A 22,715-nucleotide genomic window follows, 5' to 3' on the forward strand; every position below is an offset into this window, starting at 1 on the left:
AAATAATTGTTTTAGATAACACTAAGTAAGATCTAAACTTATCGAAAGAAAAAACTACTGCAAGGAGTTCCTTCTCAGTAGTCGTGTAATTCAACTGAGCTCCTGTAAGCATTTTACTTGCGTAATAGATTGGTTGAAATTTGTTATCTTGACGTTGACCTAAAACAGCTCCCATCGCGAAATCACTAGCATCACACATTAGTTCGAAAGGTTTGGACCAGTCGGGTGATACCATAATGGGTGCATTCGTAAGTTTATTTTTTAGAATGGAGAAAGCTTGTAAGCATTCGTCATTGAAGTCGAATGTACTGTCTTTCTCGAGAAGTTTAGTCATGGGTCTAGCGATTTTGGAAAAGTCCTTTATGAATCGTCGATAGAATCCCGCATGACCTAAGAAACTACGAATTCCTTTAACGTTAGTTGGAGGAGGAAGCTTTGAGATTACATCGATCTTAGCTTTTTCTACTTCCATTCCATCTCGAGAAATCTTGTGTCCTAAAACGATGCCTTCCTTTACCATGAAGTGGCATTTTTCCCAATTTAAAACAAGATTTGATTCCTCACAACGAATTAACATTCGCTCGAGGTTGGAAAGGCATGAATCGAAGGAGTCTCCAAAAACAGAGAAATCGTCCATAAAGACTTCCATACTTCCTTCTATCATGTCATGAAATATTGCCATCATACACCTTTGAAAGGTACCTGGCGCGTTACATAATCCGAACGGCATTCGTCGGTATGCGAATGTACCAAATGGACAAGTAAATGTTGTCTTGTCTTGGTCTTTTGGATCAATGGGAATTTGAAAATAACCAGAGAATCCATCAAGGAAACAATAATATTCTTTTCCCGCTAAACGTTCTAGCATTTGGTCAATATAAGGAAGTGGGAAATGATCTTTCCTTGTGGCATCGTTTAAACAACGGTAGTCTATACAGACTCTCCAGCCAGTGACTGTTCTTGTAGTAACAGGTTCATTATCATCATTAAGAATGACAGTTGTACCTCCTTTCTTGGGTACTACTTGTACAGGACTAACCCATGGGCTATCGGATATAGGGTATATTAACCCGGCATCAAGTAACTTGATAACCTCCTTCTTGACAATTTCTTTCATGTTAGGGTTTAACCTTCGTTTTCTTTGTACCACGGGTTTAAAATCTTCTTCCATTAGAATCTTATAAGTACAATAAGCGGGGTTAATCCCTAGAATATCGGTTATTTTCCAAGCAATTGCTTTCTTATGAGTTTTTAGAACGGACATTAACCTACTCTTTTAGTTATCGGAAAGTTTTGATGAAATTATAACGGGTAATTATGATGTACCATGGAGAAAAGCATACTCCAAATGTTCCGGGAGTTCTTTAAGTTCCAAGGTTGGCGGTTCTTCCAAGGAAGATTTTATTCGGAACCTGTTACCATCGGTAATTTCTTCAAAGGGTTCATCTTCTTTGGGAGTTTCTTCCTCACAATAATCTTCATCGATTACTACTTTCAATAATTCGTCAAGTTCAAATTCTACATCCAATTCATCACCTTCACTCACTGAGGTGAAGTTCAAGGTGTCGACATTTAGTAATGCTTGTAATTCTTTTTCGACACAACAATCAACAATATCTACCTTATAACATTCGTCATCGGAAGAGATAGGTTGTTTCATAGCTTTATCTATGTTTAGGGTAACTCTATCTTCCCCTACACCTAGACTAAGCTTTTTATCTTTAACACGCACAATTGCGTCAGCGGTATTTAAAAATGGTCGCCCTAGAATTAGGGGAACCTTGCTATCTTCTTCCATTTCGAGGACAACAAAATCGGCAGGAAAGATTAAATGATTGACTTTAACTGGTAGGTTTTTGACAATACCAATAGGGTAGTTAAAAGTTCTATCTGCTAGGCGTATACACATCCTAGTTGGTTTTAGATCGCCTAGGTTTAGTTTTAAGTATAAGGAGTGTGGCATAAGATTGATACTTGAGCCTAAGTCAGCTAATGCATCGTACATTACTGAATCTCCCATCAGAGACGAAATAATGAAACTACCAGGATCTCCGAGTTTCGGTGGCATCTTTTGCTTTTGCAAAATTGCTGAGCATTCCTCATTGAGGAATGTGGATGAAACTTCTTCATATTTACCTTTATCGGCTATGAGATCCTTAATAAACCTTCCATAATTTGGCATACCCCTAAGAACTTCCGCGAGTGGCATGTTAATGCTAATTTGTTTGATCATATCTGCAAATTTTTGATATTGGCTCGTGAGTTTGTCTTTCTTTAATGCTTTCGGGTATGGAATAGGTGCTTTGTGCACCTTCAATGGTGGTTCTTCAATTTTCTTTGATATGATCTCAGGTGGATCATCTTTTTCTTGTTATTTCCCAACATGTTCATCTATATCTACAGGTTCTTGTAAACTAGAAGAAGATAAAGGAACTTCTGAGGTCTTACTAGTTTCTGGGTTAACAGTTAAACCAATTCTAGTAGTTATAGCATTTACATGCTCATTCCTTGTTTGATTGTTGTTGGGATTCACTTGAGTATTTGAGGGGAGAGCGCCAGGTGGCCTCTCTGATAGTAACTGTGAGATCCTTCCAACATCTCTTTCTAAATTCTGAATCGTAGCTTGTTGATTTCGAATTTGTTGAGTTTGAATCTCCACAGTTTGCTCGTGCTTAACCATAAGATCTCTTAAGAGATCTTCTAAACCGGATTTCTTCTCGGGTTGTGATTTTATAAGTGCTTGTGGTTGTGGTTGATTGTGTTGAAAATTATTTTGATAAATTCGTTGAGGTTGATTTCGGTTGTTTAGGTTATTGTAACCTGGTGGTGCATTCCTTTGATTTTGATTTTGGAAATTTCGGTTATTTTGGTAAACCGGATTTCCTCCTTGATAGTTATTAGTATTTAAACCTGAAGGTTCTCCTGTTTGATAGTTGTTAATTGGAGGATATTTTCGGTTATTTGCTTCTATCGCTGGAAAATCGTTGAAATTCATTTCACCTTTTCGCAAGTAACCTAGAAAATTTGCTTGCTCTTCCATCGTTGTTTTATCACAATCTCTAGTAAGATGGGGGCCTTGGCACATTTCACATCCTACCCTGATAGTATGCATTTCCTTGGTTACTTTCTCAATCTGTCTTGCTTGATTTGCCATTTGTACTTTTAAAGAAGCAATTTCATCATTGCTTTCGATATTAGCAACGGTTGATGATCTAGAGAATTCTATCTCTTGATGCCAATTATGGGAATGTGCTGCTATATCGACAATGATTGTGTGAGCGTCTTCTGGTGTTTTCTTCATTATCGAACCACCGGCTGCAACATCGATATCTTTTCTAGTAGCAACATTTACTCCTTTATAAAATATTTGGACTTTTTGGAATGTATTCAACCCGTGTTGAGGACATACCCTAAGCATTTTGTTGAATCGGGTCCAAGCTTCATAAAGGGTTTCGTTAAGTTTTTGTTTGAAATGATTTATATCACTTTGCAATTTTGCTGCTTTTGAAGCAGGAAAGAATTCTGACAAAAATTTGTCCATCATGTCATTCCAGTTTTCAATATAACCTTCTGGTAATGAGTCTAGCCAATCTCTTGCATCGTCTTTTAAGGACCATGGAAAGATTTTCAAACATGCGACTTCATCGGAGACATCCTTAATTTTGAATAGCTTGCAAATGCTTACAAACTTACGAAGATGCTCGTTAGCATCCTCATTTGGAGCTCCACCGAATTGGCATGTATTAGTCACCATGTGAAGGAATTGACCTTTTCTTTCAAAGCCGTCAGTCATCGTAGGTTGGATGATTGCGTGGCCTTGACCTGTTCTTATCGCCTTCATTAATGCTTCCATCGTTTGATTTGTAACAGCCATATCTGGTTCTATGATTTGTTGAATATCTAGTTCAGAGTTAGAATCTAATGAAATTGATTCTAAATCCTCGGCGAGAGATTCTACTTCTTGAGCTCTTAAACGTTCGTGAAATTCTCTTTCGGGTTCAGGATATGGAGAAGTTAATTTAGTGTTGGAGGAACGTAAATTAATACATTAATTTCTATCATAACATTAAAAAGCTTTTCTAGGATTGAATTCCTATAAAAGGTTCGAATAACCTAAAGTCTATTAAAATCTTTTAAACGTAACTTTCCCCGGCAGCGGCGCCAAAAAGTTGATGTGGTGAAACAGTACCTTTATTTATGAACGGATTTGAGTTATTTTGTTACACGAATTGATTTATTGTATATGTGGTATTTTAATGATTTTAGGTTGATTTCACACATATAGGCAACTAGTCCTATCCGCGTAGTTTAGTTTGTCGGTAAATCCGGTTCGTTCCACAGGGAGACAGTGTTCAATGGTTTTTAATAGTCTTTGAAGTTAAACTTATTTTAAGGGGGTTTTGGATTAGGAAATGATAATACTACATAATAATAATAAAATATAACTTAATCCTAATTTAATTGAACTACTTATTAATTTATACGAATACATTATTTATAATTATTAATTTAAAAGTGAATTAATTGAAATCATACTAATAAGTTTATTACTAAATGATAATTAATAAAATGATAACTTTTTAATAAAACTAATTGTTTAGAATTTTGTTTTGAGCAATTATAATATAAATTTATTTAAATTAACTAAATAACATATTTTAACTAAATTAATATAATTTAATAGGAATTATAATATTTAACTAGTTATAAACTAATTACTAATTATAAATTATAATAATTATAAATTAACAACTTAAATATAATAATAAAATAATTAAAACCCTAGATTTTTAACCTAGTTCGTACAGTACCCGTATTTGTACTTACGCGTTTCGCGTAGTATAATACGCGTTTCGCGTATGTTTTAAATAGTACGCGTATCGTGTAGAGATATACGCGATCCGCGTATGTTATAATCGATGTGACAAACAGTTCTGGTACAAATTCGAGTATTTTGATATAAATATTTATATTTTAGTGCTGTAATTAATAATACGTAAATAATAATAATTATTATAATAATTTTACAATATATAAAATGGGAGTGTTTACTTAAATGTATCACCTCTAGATCCATGGATTGTTTTTGAGTTTAAGCCCTATTTAAAATGTTTAATATAAAACTTATATTTTCCTTTCGAATAAATAATAAGTTTCGACTAACTAAATTAAATCTAATTTTTATTAGATTATATTTAGGTAGTTACTAGTTCTTAAGTATTTAAATTGAGACCCAACCCAGTTTTGACCTTCGCCAAAACCCAAATCATAACGGTTTCCCTTTTTATAATTTCATTATTATATGACTCGTGATATTACCCAAACCACCGAACCTTACTTTTAATTTAGTGTTAGTAAATTAGTTATAAGTTCGTCTAGATCACTTTTAATGTTGAAGCTTAATTTATATAAATAAAAATAACTTTCATTATTTTAATCTAACAAATTAAGTGACAAGGGTTAAACATCCAAATACATAATAATGGTTCTTTCAATTAGGCTCAATGTTAAAAATACTAAAGTTACATTTTAACTTTTTTACAAATAATAACAATCTATTTCACTAGGGGCTCTACATCAAAGCAAACACTAGGAAAATTAGCTACTCATTATACTAAGGGAAACATAAAAATATAAATATACAAACATAATAATAATGATAAAAACTGATAACGATAATTTTAACAGAATATACTTACTAAAAATTCTTCACTTTCATTAACTTCATTGGTAGAAAATTACAATAATAACACCCCTTTTGCGCGTACAATAATACCCTTAATCACGAACAATACACCCTTAATATTTGAAACTATCCTAATTATTGAACCTTGAAACTGAAAATAATACAGATTACTTGAAAATACAAAGACGGTAATAATTTTGTAATATCTCTCTTGCTCTCTGCTCTCTGAAAAATGTGTATGCCCTCTCTATTTTCTATATCTTGGTCTTGTAAGTGTACTCCGTATTTTAATATGTGTAGTAGGTCAAAAGTGTAGTCCTTGCTGTACCACTTGAAAAAGAATGGATATTAAAACATAAAAGCAACCGTCCCATTTGCTGTTGAATCTGGATCTGGACTTGATATTACGCGTTTCGCGTAGGAGTCCACACGATCCGCGTAAGAGTTAAATACTACGCGTTTCGCGTAGGTCTTCACACGATTCGCGTAAGAATAGCCGACAGTTTTCTTGTTTTTATTTTATGTTTTGTTCTCTTTTGATCCCGCGTTGACGTTTATCGATTTGGACCTTTTCATTTGAACTCTTTTTCTTTGCTCATCTTGAACTTGTATTCGGGTAATATTATCTCGACATATATTTGGTTTAAATCCATCGTTTATCGTCTTTTCTTCAAACTTCGAGATCGTATTATCTTTTGTCATTTTTCTCGTGATTTATACATTTGAATGTCTTAGTAAACGATAAAAACCTATGAAATATAAATGACATTGCGTCGAATTTTATGTATGTTTAAAGCAATATCATACATATAACATGAAATATAGAACACTATGATACATGACAGTTTTGAAGATAAATCTAGTTAATACGCAAGTTGTTCAGCAAAGGAAATAAAGACACGTAATTCATAAGTCCAGAAACAAGTCATGCATTCTGGTTTTACTAAGACGACTTCCCATCCTTGGTCTTGTGGAAAATAACCGTTATGACCATTGGCTAGGCAGTATGTTGTAATGTCGTCAAAAGGACGAGGGTTTCATAATGTCGAATAGCCCCGTAGTAATCTAAAAACTTTGTTTCTCACCCCAACTACTGAATCCGTCACTTGTTGGAAGGTTTTATTTAAAAGTTGCAATCCGATGTTCTTTTTCTCACTTTGGTAAGAAGCGAACATCACTAACCCGTAAGCATAACATGCTTCTTTATGTTGCATGTTAGAAGCTCTTTCTAATTCACGAAATTCTATGTTGGGATATGTTGAGTCAAAATAGGTTCTTAACCCTTAGCGTAAAATTGCATTTGGGTTCCCCGCATTTAATGCTTTAAAGAAAACACGGCGTAACTTACGGTCTTCCCAATGTGATATACCCCACATATCAAAGGAAAGCCTTTTATAAACTAAGGCATTTTTGGAAAGTCTTTCAAATGTTTGACAAGTTAATTTCGCCATAACTAAATGTGCTGATGAATTCTGACCGACTATAGATAAGATTTCCTCAATCATATCCTCTGGTAGGTTTTCTAAAATATTCGGTTGTCTACCCTTAACGTCCATTTTGTTTTTATACTGTAAAATAGACAAGGATTAGATTCGTAATAACAAACAACACAAGCAATTTTTACATAGAACATAAAAGTACAAGCATACTACAATACATATAATACACAACATGATTACAACCCTCTAATATGAATCACTGGTTTCTTCTTCTTCGGACTTGGTTCGTTTTCCTAATTTTCTAGGAATATATGGTGTTCCTCTAACACGAGCCGTCATTTTCCATAATGGTTTAGAAAAACCTGGTGGTTTAGAGGTTCCCAGGTCATTGTTACATTTTAAGAAATACCGATGTTGCCGATACATATAAAGTTCATCGGGGTTGGAATCGGGTTTCTCTATTTTTATACCTTTTCCCTTATTATTTTTTTTCGCTTTAATAAATTGGGTCGAGGTAATTTCTATAACATCATCGGAATCCTCATCGGGATCCAATTCATCGGAAAATTGGTAATCTTCCCAATATTTTGCTTCCTCGGTGGAAACACCATTGACCATTATTAACTTTGGTCCGTTGGTTGAGGATTTTCTTTTATTTAATCGATTCACTATAGGTATCAATATTTCTTCCTCCGGAACCTCTTCTTCTTCTGGTTCCTCCTCTTCCGATTCCTCCTCTTCTGGTTCCTTTTCTTCCGGTTCCTCCTCTTCCGGTTCCTCCTCTTCCGGTTCCTCTTCGGGAATTTGTGAATCTTCCCAAAATATATTCGACTCTTCCTTATTATTAGGTGAATCAATGGGATTTGTACTAGAGGTAGACATCTATCAGACAATATCAAACATGTTAAGAGATTAATATATCACATAATATTTACATGTTAATAATATATAGTTTCCAACAAAAAAAATGTTAAGCAATCGTTTTTGAAGAAAAACACGGTCGAAGTCCAGACTCACTAATGCATTCTAACAAACTCGGTAAGACACACTAATGCAATTTTCTGGTTCTCTAAGACCAACGCTCGGATACCAACTGAAATGTCCCATTCATATTGATTATAAACGTTCCATATTAATTGATTTCGTCGCGAGGTTTTGACCTCTATATGAGACGTTTTTCAAAGACTGCATTCATTTTTAGATAGTCGTACAACGTCTTGTTAAAGATTATAACCCGAACTTTCTATAATTGGAAAGTTACTAAAAGTGGAAACTTTCCATAGATAGTAACCTTTCCGAAAATGGAATTTCTTTTAGATAACCATTATCATTAGGTTGAGATTTCCGGTATACTTTAATTCCAGCTACTTCCTAGTGAAATCTTTGATGTGCTATTTTAAGGTGAGTTTCATTTGTTCACTTTTCATCTATATTTTTGGGCTGAGAATACATGTACTATTTTTATAAATGATAGATACAAGTACAAACTATTATGCGACCAACATGAGTATTTTTATTGTGTTCATTTGAAACATGCAAATCCCTGCTTTGTAATTGAAATGTCCCGTTCATATTGATTATAAACATTCCATATTAATTGATTTCGTCCCGAGGTTTTGACCTCTATATGAGACGTTTTTCAAAGACTGCATTCATTTTTAAAACAACCATAACCTTTATTTTATCGATAAAGGTTTAAAAAGCATTACGTAGATTATCAAATAATGATACTCTAAAATATACCGTTTACACACGACCATTACATAATGGTTTACAATAAGAATATATTACAACAAAAATAAGTTTCTTGAATGCAGTTTTTACATAATATCATACAAACATGGACTCCAAATCTTGTCCTTATTTTAGTATGCAACAGCAGAAGCTCTTAATAATCACCTGAGAATAAACATGCTTAAAACGTCAACAAAAAATGTTGGTGAGTTATAGGTTTAACCTATATATTATCAAATCATAATAATAGACCACAAGATTTCATATTTTAATATACATCCCATACATAGAGATAAAATTCATTTATATGGTGAACACCTGGTAACCGACATTAACAAGATGCATATAAGAATATCCCCTATCATTCCGGGAAATCCTTCGGATATGATATAAACGAATTCGAAGTACTAAAGCATCCGGTACTTTGGATGGGGTTCGTTAGGCCCAATAGATCTATCTTTTGGATTCGTGTCAATTAGTAGATCGGTTTACTAATTCTCAGGTTACCAAGCAAAAGGGGCATATCGGTTTCGATCATTCACCCATATAATGTAGTTTGAATTACTTGTGTCTATTTAGTAAAACATTTATAAAACTGCATGTATTCTCATCCCAAAATATTAGATTTTAAAAGTGGGACTATAACTCACTTTCACAGATTTTTACTTCGTCGGGAAGTAAGACTTGGCCACTGGTCGATTCACGAACCTATAACAAATATGTACATATATATCAAAGTATGTTCAAAATATATTTACAACATTTTTAATACGTTTTACTATTTTAAATTTATTAAGTCAGCTGTCCTCGTTAGTAACCTACAACTAGTTGTCCACAGTTAGATGTACAGAAATAAATCGATATATATTATCTTGAATCAATCCACGACCCAGTGTATACACATATCAGGCTAGATCACAACTCAAAGTATATATATTTTTGGAATCAACCTCAACCCTGCATAGCTAACTCCAACATTACTGCATATAGAGTGTCTATGGTTGTTCCAAATAATATATATACATGGGTCGATATGATATGTCAAAACATTTGCATACGTGTCTATGGTATCCCAAGATTACATTAGAATACATGTATAATACAATATAAGTTAGCTAGGATATGATTTGTATAGAATTGTTACAATATTTCCCGTAGCTACAACAATCAAAAAATATCCAATCTTGTTTTACCCATAACTTCTTCGTTTTAAATCCGATTTGAGTGAATCAAATTGCTATGGTTTCATATTGAAGTATATTTTATGAATATAAACATAAAAGTATAAGTTTATAGTCAGAAAAATAAGTTACAAGTCATTTTTATAAAGGTAGTCATTTCAGTCGAAAGAACGACGTCTAGATGACCATTTTGGAAAACATACTTTCACTTTGAGTTTAACCATGATTTTTGGATATAGTTTCATGTTCATAAGAAAAATGATTTTCTCAGAAGAACAACTTTTAAATCAAAGTTTATCATAGTTTTTAATTAACTAACCCAAAACAGCCCGCGGTGTTACTACGACGGCGTATATCCAGTTTTACGGTGTTTTTCGTGTTTTCCGGTTTTAAATCATTAAGTTAGCATATAATATAGATATATAACATGTGCTTAGTTGATTTTAAAAGTCAAGTTAGAAGGATTAACTTTTGTTTGCGAACAAGTTTAGAATTAACTAAACTATGTTCTAGTGATTACATGTTCAAATCTTCGAATAAGATAGTTTTATATCTATGAATCGAATGATGTTATGAACATCATTACTACATCAATTTTAGTAGGTAAAACTACTGGAAGTGACAAGAAATGATCTAGCTTCAAAGGATCTTGGATGGATTGAAAGTTCTTGAAGTAGAATCATGACACGAAAATAAGTTCAAGTAAGATTATCACTCGAATTAAGATAGTTATAGTTATAGGAATTGAATAAAAGTTTGTATATGAGTATTACCTTGATTTAGAATGATATCTTACTATAAAAAACAAGGATTTCTTGAGGTTGGATGATCACTTTACAAGATTGGAAGTGAGCTAGTAAACTTGGAAGTATTCTTGATTTTATGAAACTAGAACTTGTAGAATTTATGAAGAACATTTAGAACTTGAAGATGGAACTTGAGAGAGATCAATTAGTTGAAGAAAATTGAAGAATGAAAGTGTTTGTAGGTTTTTTTGGTCATTGGTATATGGATTAGATATAAAGGATATGTAATTTTGTTTTCATGTAAATAAGTCATGAATGATTACTAATATTTTTGTAATTTTATGAGATATTTCATGCTAGTTGCCAAATGATGGTTCCCACATGTGTTAGGTGACTCACATGGGCTGCTAAGAGCTGATCATTGGAGTGTATATACTAATAGTACATACATTTAGAAGCTGTGTATTGTACGAGTATGAATACGGGTGCATACGAGTAGAATTGTTGATGAAACTGAACGAGGATGTAATTGTAAGAATTTTTGTTAAGTAGAAGTATTTTGATAAGTTTCTTGAATTCTTTCAAAAGTGTATGAATACATATTAAAACACTACATGTATATACATTTTAACTGAGTCGTTAAGTCATCGTTAGTCGTTAAATGTAAATGTTGTTTTGAAACCTTTAGGTTAACGATCTTGTTTAATGTTGTTAACCCATTGTTTATTATCTCTAAAGAGATGTTAAATTATTACATTATCATGATATTATGATATATTAATATATCTTAGTATGATATATATACAGTTAAATGTTGTTACAACGACAATCGTTACATATATGTCTCGTTTCGAAATTCTTAAGTTAGTAGTCTTGTTTTACATATCTAGTTCATTGTTAATATACATAATGACATGTTTACTTATCATTTATCATGATTAAACATAGTATAACAATATCTTAATATGATTCATATGTAATTAGTAAGACGTTGTTATAACGATAATCGTTATATATATCGTTTCGAGTTTCTTAATTCAATAAACACAATTTTATGTATATAACTCATTATTAAAATACCTAATGAGATACTTACTTATCATAATATCATGTTAATTATATATATAATCATATATATGTCATCATATAGTTTTTACAAGTTTTAACGTTCGTGAATCACCGGTCAACTTGGGTGGTCAATTGTCTATATGAAACCTATTTCAATTAATCAAGTCTTAACAAGTTTGATTGCTTAACATGTTGGAAACACTTAATAATGTAAATATAAATTTCATTTAATATATATAAACATGGAAAAGTTCGGGTCGCTACAGTAATATCATTAATTGCTAGATGAATTAAAGTGGCAAACAGAATTATTATAGATAGCGCAATTGGGAGTAACGTCCCGCACTGTTGATCTCAGGTCAATTGGTGGTATAATAATGATCTCAACAATTACATATGTATTGTTAAGGGGTAAAATCATTTAATTTTGATACTATACGCTCATTGCATACTTTTGATATACATGATATATCGTCTTTTATTAAATCTTGTGATCTATTACTGAAATTATTATTTATGAAAAACCTATGAACTCACGCAACCTCGTATTGACTTTTTAAAGCATGTTTATTCTCAGGTACTTAAATATTGCTTCCGCTGTATATCTGCTGCTTTGATGATAATTTCTTGCCATGCTTGGAGTCTTCATACATTACTTACCAATTCAATTAAAAACATTTAATGCTCTAAATACAATGTAATCTATTTATCTTCCGCTGTAAAACTCAATAAAACGTCTCATATAGAGTCGTTCTCGTATATACAACTGTGATTTGATATAATTAGTCACAAATACCCCAGGCCCTATTTGGGGGTGTGACAGATTGGTATCAGAGCAGTTTGTTGTAGAGAACCAGGATTACATTTTATGTGTGCCTTATACAATTAGGTACCTTAGCAATGTAGGACTACAACTTTCCTTGACCATAGTGCCTTTAATTGTTGCCTTTAATTGTTAAATGCTACACTATGCCTTAGAAATTATGCTTATTAAATTCTTTAATCTTCCTTAGAATGCTAAGCCAATCTAAGAACTCTGCTCACTCTCCTAAGTACTATCCAATTCCGCCACCACATTTAAATGCGACACCGTTCTCGACATTCCTTTGTCATCTATCATGGTTTTGTGTATTACATATGTATTATACGAAATGTTATCCATGATTCTTGAAATCTCTACTATTCATATTCATTACTTTCTAAATCTTTGCTTTCTCGTTATTTTTGATCACTGAATTTTCTTGACGAGTGGCGTCAATGAAAGTCTAGAATGGAAGGGTTTGGATTACCGATTTAAAGGATCCTATAGCTTAAGCCCCTAGACCTGAATAGGCCATCACGAATTGAAAGTCTTTAATCGAAAGTTTATCTGATTACATACTTATCATTTTTAATCTAGACACGTCATACTTCAATTATTGCATAAATGGAGTATAGACAAATCATATCTTATCATATCTATCCTAGTAGACTTTGTCTAACACTTTTTCTAACTTTTCTTCGTAAATTACGGAAATCTTTTTGCTATATATACGTATTCGAGGAGACAAATATATCATTCAGTATTCAACACTCATTTCATATCAAACCCTACTCCAAACACATAATATGGATTTCTCACTTGATTCCTCGAGCTCTACAAGCAGTATAACCAGAACGAATGAACCAATCACTCATCACCAATTCTGGATGGATTGGGGATGGGTTCGTAGTCGACTTAATCAATGGAGACAAGAAGAAGGTGATCCCTTCCACCAACCGAATTCGCCTATTGGCGAAGAACCTGAAGCACTTACCGGCGAACCAATTCGGAACACCATTTTCACCCTTATTTCCAGGATATCCCGCGACGAATATATAATATCTAGAATTCTAGATCTTATTCATCCGCTTGTCCGAACCGCCAATCATCCCAGTATAATAGAAGAAGTCAACGAACTACGCGCTCGAATAGTGGCTCTGGAGAATATGGTGCAAAATCTAAGAGCATAAGCAGCATCAGCAGCATAACCAGCACCGACATCACCACCAGTATCAGCAACAGCAACACCACCAACAGCACCAGTACCACCAACAACAACAACAACCACATCGCATGTAACGACCCGCATTTTTTCGATCATACTATACTTATAAGATTAATATTTACATAAATTAAACCTTGCCAACATGATAAGCAATCCAAATTGTCGAGATTTATATTTCCGAAAAGAGTTTTACGCAACGTTTGACCGTCTAGTTTGACCAATGATATCACGAACTATACAATATATAATAATTATACGTTTGTGTATATATATGTATATATACATATTTAACATGATTAATAAATGTTTTAATATCTCATTTTGTATTAATAACAACAAGTTATAAGTATATTTTGAAACTACTAACTTAAGTTTTCAAAATGATAACAATACGTAACGTTAATTGACATAAATACTTAAGACTTATAATGTTTATACATATATTGTATAAGTAATGTATTTAATCACTTTTAAAGACTTAAATACATAAAATCATATAAGTGTATTCACAAAAGATAGCTATATTTGAATCCTCATTCCATTTTTCACAAAATTTCTATACGTATACCTAGAGTATTTGTACTCGTATCATACCAAGCTTCTATACGTATTTACTAATAGTAAATACACATCAAATCACCACCTAACCCACCCTTGTTACTGCCCTTAGAGCAAGGTAATTGGATTTTGGATGCATGCATGAATTATTACACAAAAATACAACATGTGAACTTGTCCATCATCATCATCATTCACGTTTTTATGGTATATATATACATGATCATTTTGCTTCATTTACTACTTCAATTTCCTAGCTAAAACACACACTCTTTCTTACTCTCTAAACTCCATAACAACCCAGCAAAATTCCATAAAGATCTAGCTTCAAAAACCATACTAAAACACCATAAGAAAACCATACAAAAACACTTCAAGAAAACCCTCCAAGAACACCAACTTACTTCCAATCTTTCATCCACTTCTATCACCCTTTTGATTATAGCTTCTTACTTCTCTTTTACAGCAACTTCATCCAAGGAACTTGAGGTAGAATATATGTTCATAACCTTATTCGATTCATATATATATAGCTATTATATTTTGTGGTATACAAGTTTAACAACAAGAACATAGTTTGAATGTTTTCAAACTTGTTTGCAAACTAAATAGATCCTTCTAACTTAACTTTTAAAATACTTCAAGACCTGTAATATAACTTATGTATATGCTAATTTAACAAGGTAAAACTTGGTTTTTCAAAGTATAAGTATTTTTAGAAAAATGGTCATTAAATGATTTTGTTGTAACGAAAATGATTAACTTCATAAGTTTCACTAAAGTTTGACCTATGCCGTGTGATTTTGAATACAAACTAAGGTATTTACAGTTCATAGTCTTAAAGAGGGACTCGATCCAAGGAGATGGCAAGTTGAATCAACGAAAACGGACTTGTAACGAAGAAACTATGACCGAAACAAAATTGGTTATCCAAGGCTTAAATGACTTCGGGATTCATTGGAAAAATTTACATAAAATCACATACTTCTAAGATAACATGATATTTTATATATATGTACTTATAATTCAATTTTATATGGTTCAGGATCACCCGTAAACAACACGAGAAGATTAATCATAAGATCCCATGATTGTACGCAACACGTCATTTGACAACACCGGTACCATGGGTCAAGATTAATCTCGACCAATACATTTATGATGGGGTTTTACGGGAGTTTTATTTATTTCGTTGGGGGTTGTATTTATTCATTGCGGGTATATTAAACATCTAAAAATGAACCATTAAAAATTGAATTGCTAACCTCGGACTGCTAACTTTCGGACTAAGGAAATATTCAAAGTATTAAAAGTATAACAAGTATATATATATATAACGTTTGTTTAAAATGAAAACATATTGATATATTATATATGGATAGGTTCGTGATATCAACCGGAAGACCGAGTCAAATTATTTATATCATCAAGACAAAAGTGAGTATATAGTCCCACTTTTAAACTCTAAATATTTCGGGATGAGAATACATGTATTTTATGTTTTACGTTATGGACACAAGTAACTGAAAAATATATTCTACGTTGAGTTGTACCACTGGCATACTTCCCTGTAGCTTGGTAACTAATATTTACAGCGGTATTGTAAACGCGAATCCTGTTGATAGATCTATCGGGCCTGACAACCCCAACCGGACTGGACGACCAGTATTCAACGGTTGCACAGTACTTCGTTTTTGTGACTACACTTGGTACGGTGTAGTAAGATTTCATATTAAAGGGAATATGCGACGTGAAAATGTTAAGTATGGTTACCGAGTGCTCAACCACTTAGAATACTTTTATTAAACTGATTATATACGAAATCTTGTGGTCTATATATATATATTGCAGCCGGCATTAAACCTATATCTCACCAACTTTATGTTGACCTTTTTAAACATGTCTATTCTCAGGTGATTTCTAAAGCTTCCGCTGCATCATGTTGGATCTAACCAGGATCTTGCGTACGCATGTTTGTGTCAAAAATAAAACTGCATATCCAAGATGTTGTACTGTAAAATATGCTAGAAACCGTGTTGTTGTCATCATTTGTAAAGTTTGTAAGTCGAAGATTATCGCTAAACGTTAATCTTCTTTTTATTGTCTTAAGCTTGTAACAAAAATAATGGTTATAGTTTGTAATGTATAATATATGCAGTTTTCTTTCAAAAATGTCTCATATAGAGGTCAATACCTCGCAATGAAATCATACGTTATCTAACGCGTTCTTATGGTTAAGGACGGGTTATGACATGTGGTATCAGAGCGGTGGTCTTAGCGAACCAGGTTTGCATTAGTGTGTCTAAACCGATAAGTCGTTAGGATACATTAGTAAGTCTGGACTTTGACCGGGTTTGATTTTAAAAAAAAAAAAAAACCATTGCTTATCACTGTTGGTTAAAAATTCATATGTAAATATTATGTAAGTACTAATGGGTTAGTTGTTGTGTGATAGATGTCGGGCTCGAAACTTATTATCACATTCAGCGACTCCGAATCAGAATCTTCAGATTGTGTTTCAGTCATTAACATATCCGATGACGAAAATGGTATTTTTGGGGAAGACTCACAATTTCCAGATGAACCAACTATAGAAATATCGGAAAGTGAACCCGAGGAGGAAAGTGAACCCGAAGAGGAAAGTGAACCCGAAGAAGAAAGTGAACCCGAGGAAGAAATACTAGAAATTACGAAAGAAAAATTCGATCAAGGAAAGAAACGAAAAGCGAATGAATTAGAAAATTCAAATCCCGAACTTAGTGAGAATGACGTAGCACCAATTCCACTCAACACTACCACCCCTATTCCCGCTATTCCTATTAGTGCTATCCCCGCATCTAGTTCTTCGGATCCTCAGCCAAAACGTAGGCAGACAGCTAGGATAAGCGTTAGGCCATTCATTGGAACTAAACGCCCTAGAAAATAGACCGAACGATGCACTGCCGTATTAAGCCATGGAATCATATAATGTTTTGTATAATATTATTAGTGTGGTTTGCTTAAAGTTTGATGTAAGATAAGCATATGTAAAATAGCGAAGTATGAAATGCAATAATTTTCCATGGTTAAGTATTATTTAGATTGTAGTAATTGATTCTGTACTAAGCTATTAAGTATGAACATTAACGGGTAGGTACTACCCAAGATATAATTATAAAACGCTAATAAGAAGAAAAGGCTTTTATAATAATACCTGGTTCATATTATTAACAAGCTATAAATGTACTATAAATACATACTACATCTATAATAATCCATGTGAATAATTATTTTCTTTCATTAGGTAATGGCGCGATTGAACCGAATGACGGAACAAGAAGTCGAGAACTTCATCAACCAGCGAGTCAACGATAGAATGCTATGGGTCGAAGCTGCAAGAGCTACTGCAGTTAATCCAAATCCTCGTGTAGGATGCTCCTACAAGACGTTTCAAGCTTGCAAACCTTCATCATTCAGTGGAACGGAAGGACCTATCGGTTTAACCCGATGGATAGAAAAGATGGAGACGGTGTTCAAAATCAGCGGTTGTGATGAAAAAGACATGACCAAGTATGCATCGTGCACTTTACAAGATAGTGCACTCACATGGTGGAAGAATTATGTGAAGGCGGTAGGAGGAGATGTAGCTTATGATACTCCATGGGAAGAATTCAAAGCAATGATAATCACCGAGTATTGTCCAAGGAATGAGGTTATTAAGTTAGAAGATGAGTTACGAAGTTTGAAGGTGGTTGGTACTGAAATCACCAACTACAACCAGCGATTCATGGAATTAGTTTTACTATGTCCTGAATTGGTCCCAACCGAAGCACGGAAGATTGAAATGTACAAAGGTGGTTTGCCCAAAAAGGTCAAGGCAAACGTTACGGCGTCGAAACCTAAGACAATTCATGAAGCTATAACCATGGCGAACGAGCTAATGGATCAGGTCATTTTGGACAAGAAAGCATTCAATACTGAGGTGAAGGTATTGGGGAACAAGAAAAAGTGGAATGGAGGTTATGATCGAGGTAATCAACAACAACCTTATAAGAAACAAGAAACCACGAAAGGTGCGGGTAGCGGTTCAGGCTTTGGTTACAAAGGACAAAGTCCTTTATGCAACCGTTGTCACAAACATCATTTTGGTTACTGCAGTGTGTTGTGCACCAAATGCAATAGACAGGGACATCTTGCTGAAGATTGTAAGGCTCTCGTTACAAATGCAAATGGTAACAAGACTCCTGCCACCAACGCAAATAGAACTGCTTTGGCTAACATTACTTGTTTTGGGTGTGGAAAACAAGGTCACTATAAGAGTCAGTGCCCGAATCCAGAAAAGAATGGCGGACCTGCACGTGGAAGAGCGTTTGTTATTAATGCTAGAGAGGCACGAGAAGACCCGGAACTTGTTACGGGTACGTTTACCATTAATAACTTATCAGCATCTATTTTATTTGATACTGGCGCCGATAGAAGTTACGTGTGTATAAATTTTTACACTAAATTGAATTGTTCATCATTACCTCTAGATGCTAAGTACTTGATTGAGTTAGCTAATGGTAAGCTAATTAAAGCCGATAAAATTTGTCGTGATTGTGAAATAAATCTAGCCGGAGAAACGTTTAAAATCGACTTAATACCCGTAGAATTGGGAGGTTTTGATGTAATAGTCGGCATGGACTGGATGTCCAAAATAGGAGCGGAAGTTGTTTGTGCTAAGAAGGCAATTCGTATTCCTGGTAAGGATAAAATACCGGTGATGATTTATGGAGAGAAGGGTAATTCAAAGCTAAAACTCATTAGCTGTTTGAAAGCCAAGAAGTGTTTAGAAAAGGGATGTTACGCTATTTTAGCACATGTTAATAAAGTCGAAAAGGAAGAGAAGTGCATCAATGACGTGCCTGTGGCAAGAAATTTTCCCGAAGTTTTTCCGAAAGAATTGCCGGGATTACCTCCATTTAGATCGGTGGAATTTCAAATAGATTTAGTACCAGGAGCTGCACCAGTGGCCCGTGCTCCATATAGACTTGCACCGTCCGAGTTAAAAGAACTTCAAAGTCAGTTAAAAGAATTACTGGACCGTGGATTCATACGACCGAGTACTTCACCGTGGGGAGCTCCAATTTTGTTTGTTAAGAAGAAAGATGGATCTTTTAGGATGTGTATAGACTATCGTGAATTAAATAAGTTAACTATCAAGAATCGGTATCCACTACCGAGAATTGATGACTTATTTGATCAATTGCAAGGATCATGTGTTTATTCAAAAATCGACTTAAGATCGGGCTATCATCAACTACGCGTCAAAGAAGAGGATATTCCGAAAACTGCTTTTCGGACACGTTATGGTCATTACGAATTTTTGGTTATGCCGTTTGGATTGACGAATGCGCCAGCTGTATTCATGGACCTCATGAATCGAGTTTGTAGTCCGTATTTAGATAAGTTTGTTATCGTTTTCATTGATGATATTCTTATCTATTCCAAGAGTGAGCAAGAGCATGAAGAGCATTTAAGGTTGATACTGGAGTTGTTGAGAAAAGAACAACTTTATGCTAAATTTTCTAAGTGTGCTTTCTGGTTGAAAGAAGTACAATTTCTTGGCCACGTTGTTAATAGCGAAGGAATTCGGGTTGATCCAGCAAAAATTGAAGCCATTGAAAAATGGGAGACTCCTAAGACACCAATGCAGATACGCCAATTTTTGGGTTTAGCCGGTTATTATAGAAGGTTTATTCAAGATTTTTCTCGAATAGCTAAGCCGTTGACAGCGTTAACGCAAAAAGGGAAGAAATACGAATGGACCTCGGAGCAGGAGAACGCATTTCAAATACTGAAGAAGAAGTTAACTACGGCGCCTATTTTATCGTTACCAGAAGGGAACGATGATTTTGAAATATATTGTGACGCTTCGCGACAAGGTTTTGGTTGTGTTCTTATGCAACGGAAGAAAGTGATTGCATTTGCATCCCGACAATTGAAGATTCACGAGCGAAATTATACGACGCATGATCTAGAATTGGGAGCAGTCGTGTTTGCATTGAAGATGTGGAGACACTACTTGTATGGGGTTAAATTCACTGTGTTTACTGATCATAAAAGCCTTCAACATATTTTTGATCAGAAACAATTGAACATGAGGCAACGTAGGTGGGTCGAGTTAATAAACGACTATGATTGTGAAATTCGTTATCATCCCGGGAAAGCGAATGTGGTGGCTGACGCACTAAGCAGAAAGGAACGAGAACCAATTCGAGTACGAGCGATGAACATAAAAATTCGCATGAATCTCAACTCACAAATCAAAGAAGTTCAACGAGAAGCACTTACTAAAGAAAATATAGGAAATGAAATAATGAAGAAGTATGAGAAGCAACTCGTTATGCGGGAAGATGGAATTCGATATTTTGCGAATCGTATTTGGGTACCGAAGTTGGGTGGATTAAGGAAGTTGATATTGAACGAGGCACATAAGACAAGATATTCGATACATCCTGGAGTTGGAAAGATGTACCAAGATCTTAAGACGCATTATTGGTGGCCTAATTTGAAGATAGACGTTGCAACATATGTTGGGGAGTGTTTAACTTGTTCTAAGGTCAAAGCAGAACACCAGAAGCCGTCAGGGTTACTTCAACAACCAGAAATCCCAGAATGGAAATGGGATGGTATTACCATGGATTTCATCACGAAGTTACCAAAGACTGCCTGGGGATACGACACCATTTGGGTGATTGTTGATCGTCTCACCAAGTCTGCACATTTCTTGCCTATAAAGGAAACGGATAGAATGGAGAAACTATTACGATTGTATATAAAGGAAGTTGTTTCAAGGCATGGGATACCTATTTCCATTATATCCGATCGTGATAGTAGATTTACCTCAAAGTTTTGGCAATCACTACAGGAGGCATTAGGAACTCGTTTGGATATGAGTACCGCATATCATCCGCAGACCGACGGGCAGAGTGAGAGAACAATTCAGACTCTTGAAGACATGCTCAGGGCATGTGTGATCGATTTTGGAAACGGATGGGATAAATATCTACCGTTAGCAGAATTCTCGTATAATAATAGTTATCATGCGAGCATTGGAGCTGCGCCATTCGAAGCATTGTATGGAAGGAAGTGTAGATCTCCTATCTGTTGGAATGAAGTAGGAGATCGACAATTAACTGGTCCCGAGATCATACATGAAACGACTGAGAAGATAGTGCAAATCAAGGAGAGATTAAAAACAGCCCGCAGTCGCCAAAAGAGCTACGCCGATGTCCGAAGGAAACCATTAAAGTTTCAGGTCGGGGACATGGTTATGCTAAAGGTGTCACCTTGGAAAGGTGTAATACGTTTCGGCAAAAGGGGTAAACTGAACCCAAGGTACGTAGGCCCGTTTAAGATCATCGAACGCATTGGACCGGTAGCTTATCGACTCGAGTTACCGCAACAACTCGCTGGAGTACATAATACCTTTCACGTCTCAAACCTTAAGAAGTGTCTTGCAAAGGAAGACCTTACCATTCCTCTCGAAGAAATCCATGTCGACGAGAAACTACAATTCGTCGAAGAACCAATCGAAATCATGGACCGTGAAGTTAAACAGCTCAAACAGAGCAATATACCGATTGTTAAGGTTCGTTGGAATGCTAGAAGAGGTCCCGAATTTACTTGGGAACGAGAGGATCAGATGAAGCAAAAGTATCCACACTTGTTTCTTGATGACGCAAAATAGGTACAATTTTAAAATTTCGGGACGAAATTTATTTAACGGGGAGGTAATGTAACGACCCGCATTTTTTCGATCATACTATACTTATAAGATTAATATTTACATAAATTAAACCTTGCCAACATGATAAGCAATCCAAATTGTCGAGATTTATATTTCCGAAAAGAGTTTTACGCAACGTTTGACCGCCTAGTTTGACCAATGATATCACGAACTATACAATATATAATAATTATACGTTTGTGTATATATATGTATATATACATATTTAACATGATTAATAAATGTTTTAATATCTCATTTTGTATTAATAACAACAAGTTATAAGTATATTTTGAAACTACTAACTTAAGTTTTCAAAATGATAACAATACGTAACGTTAATTGACATAAATACTTAAGACTTATAATGTTTATACATATATTGTATAAGTAATGTATTTAATCACTTTTAAAGACTTAAATACATAAAATCATATAAGTGTATTCACAAAAGATAGCTATATTTGAATCCTCATTCCATTTTTCACAAAATTTCTATACGTATACCTAGAGTATTTGTACTCGT

Source organism: Rutidosis leptorrhynchoides, chromosome 5, assembly GCF_046630445.1.
Source record: "Rutidosis leptorrhynchoides isolate AG116_Rl617_1_P2 chromosome 5, CSIRO_AGI_Rlap_v1, whole genome shotgun sequence".
Lineage (NCBI taxonomy): Eukaryota > Viridiplantae > Streptophyta > Magnoliopsida > Asterales > Asteraceae > Rutidosis > Rutidosis leptorrhynchoides.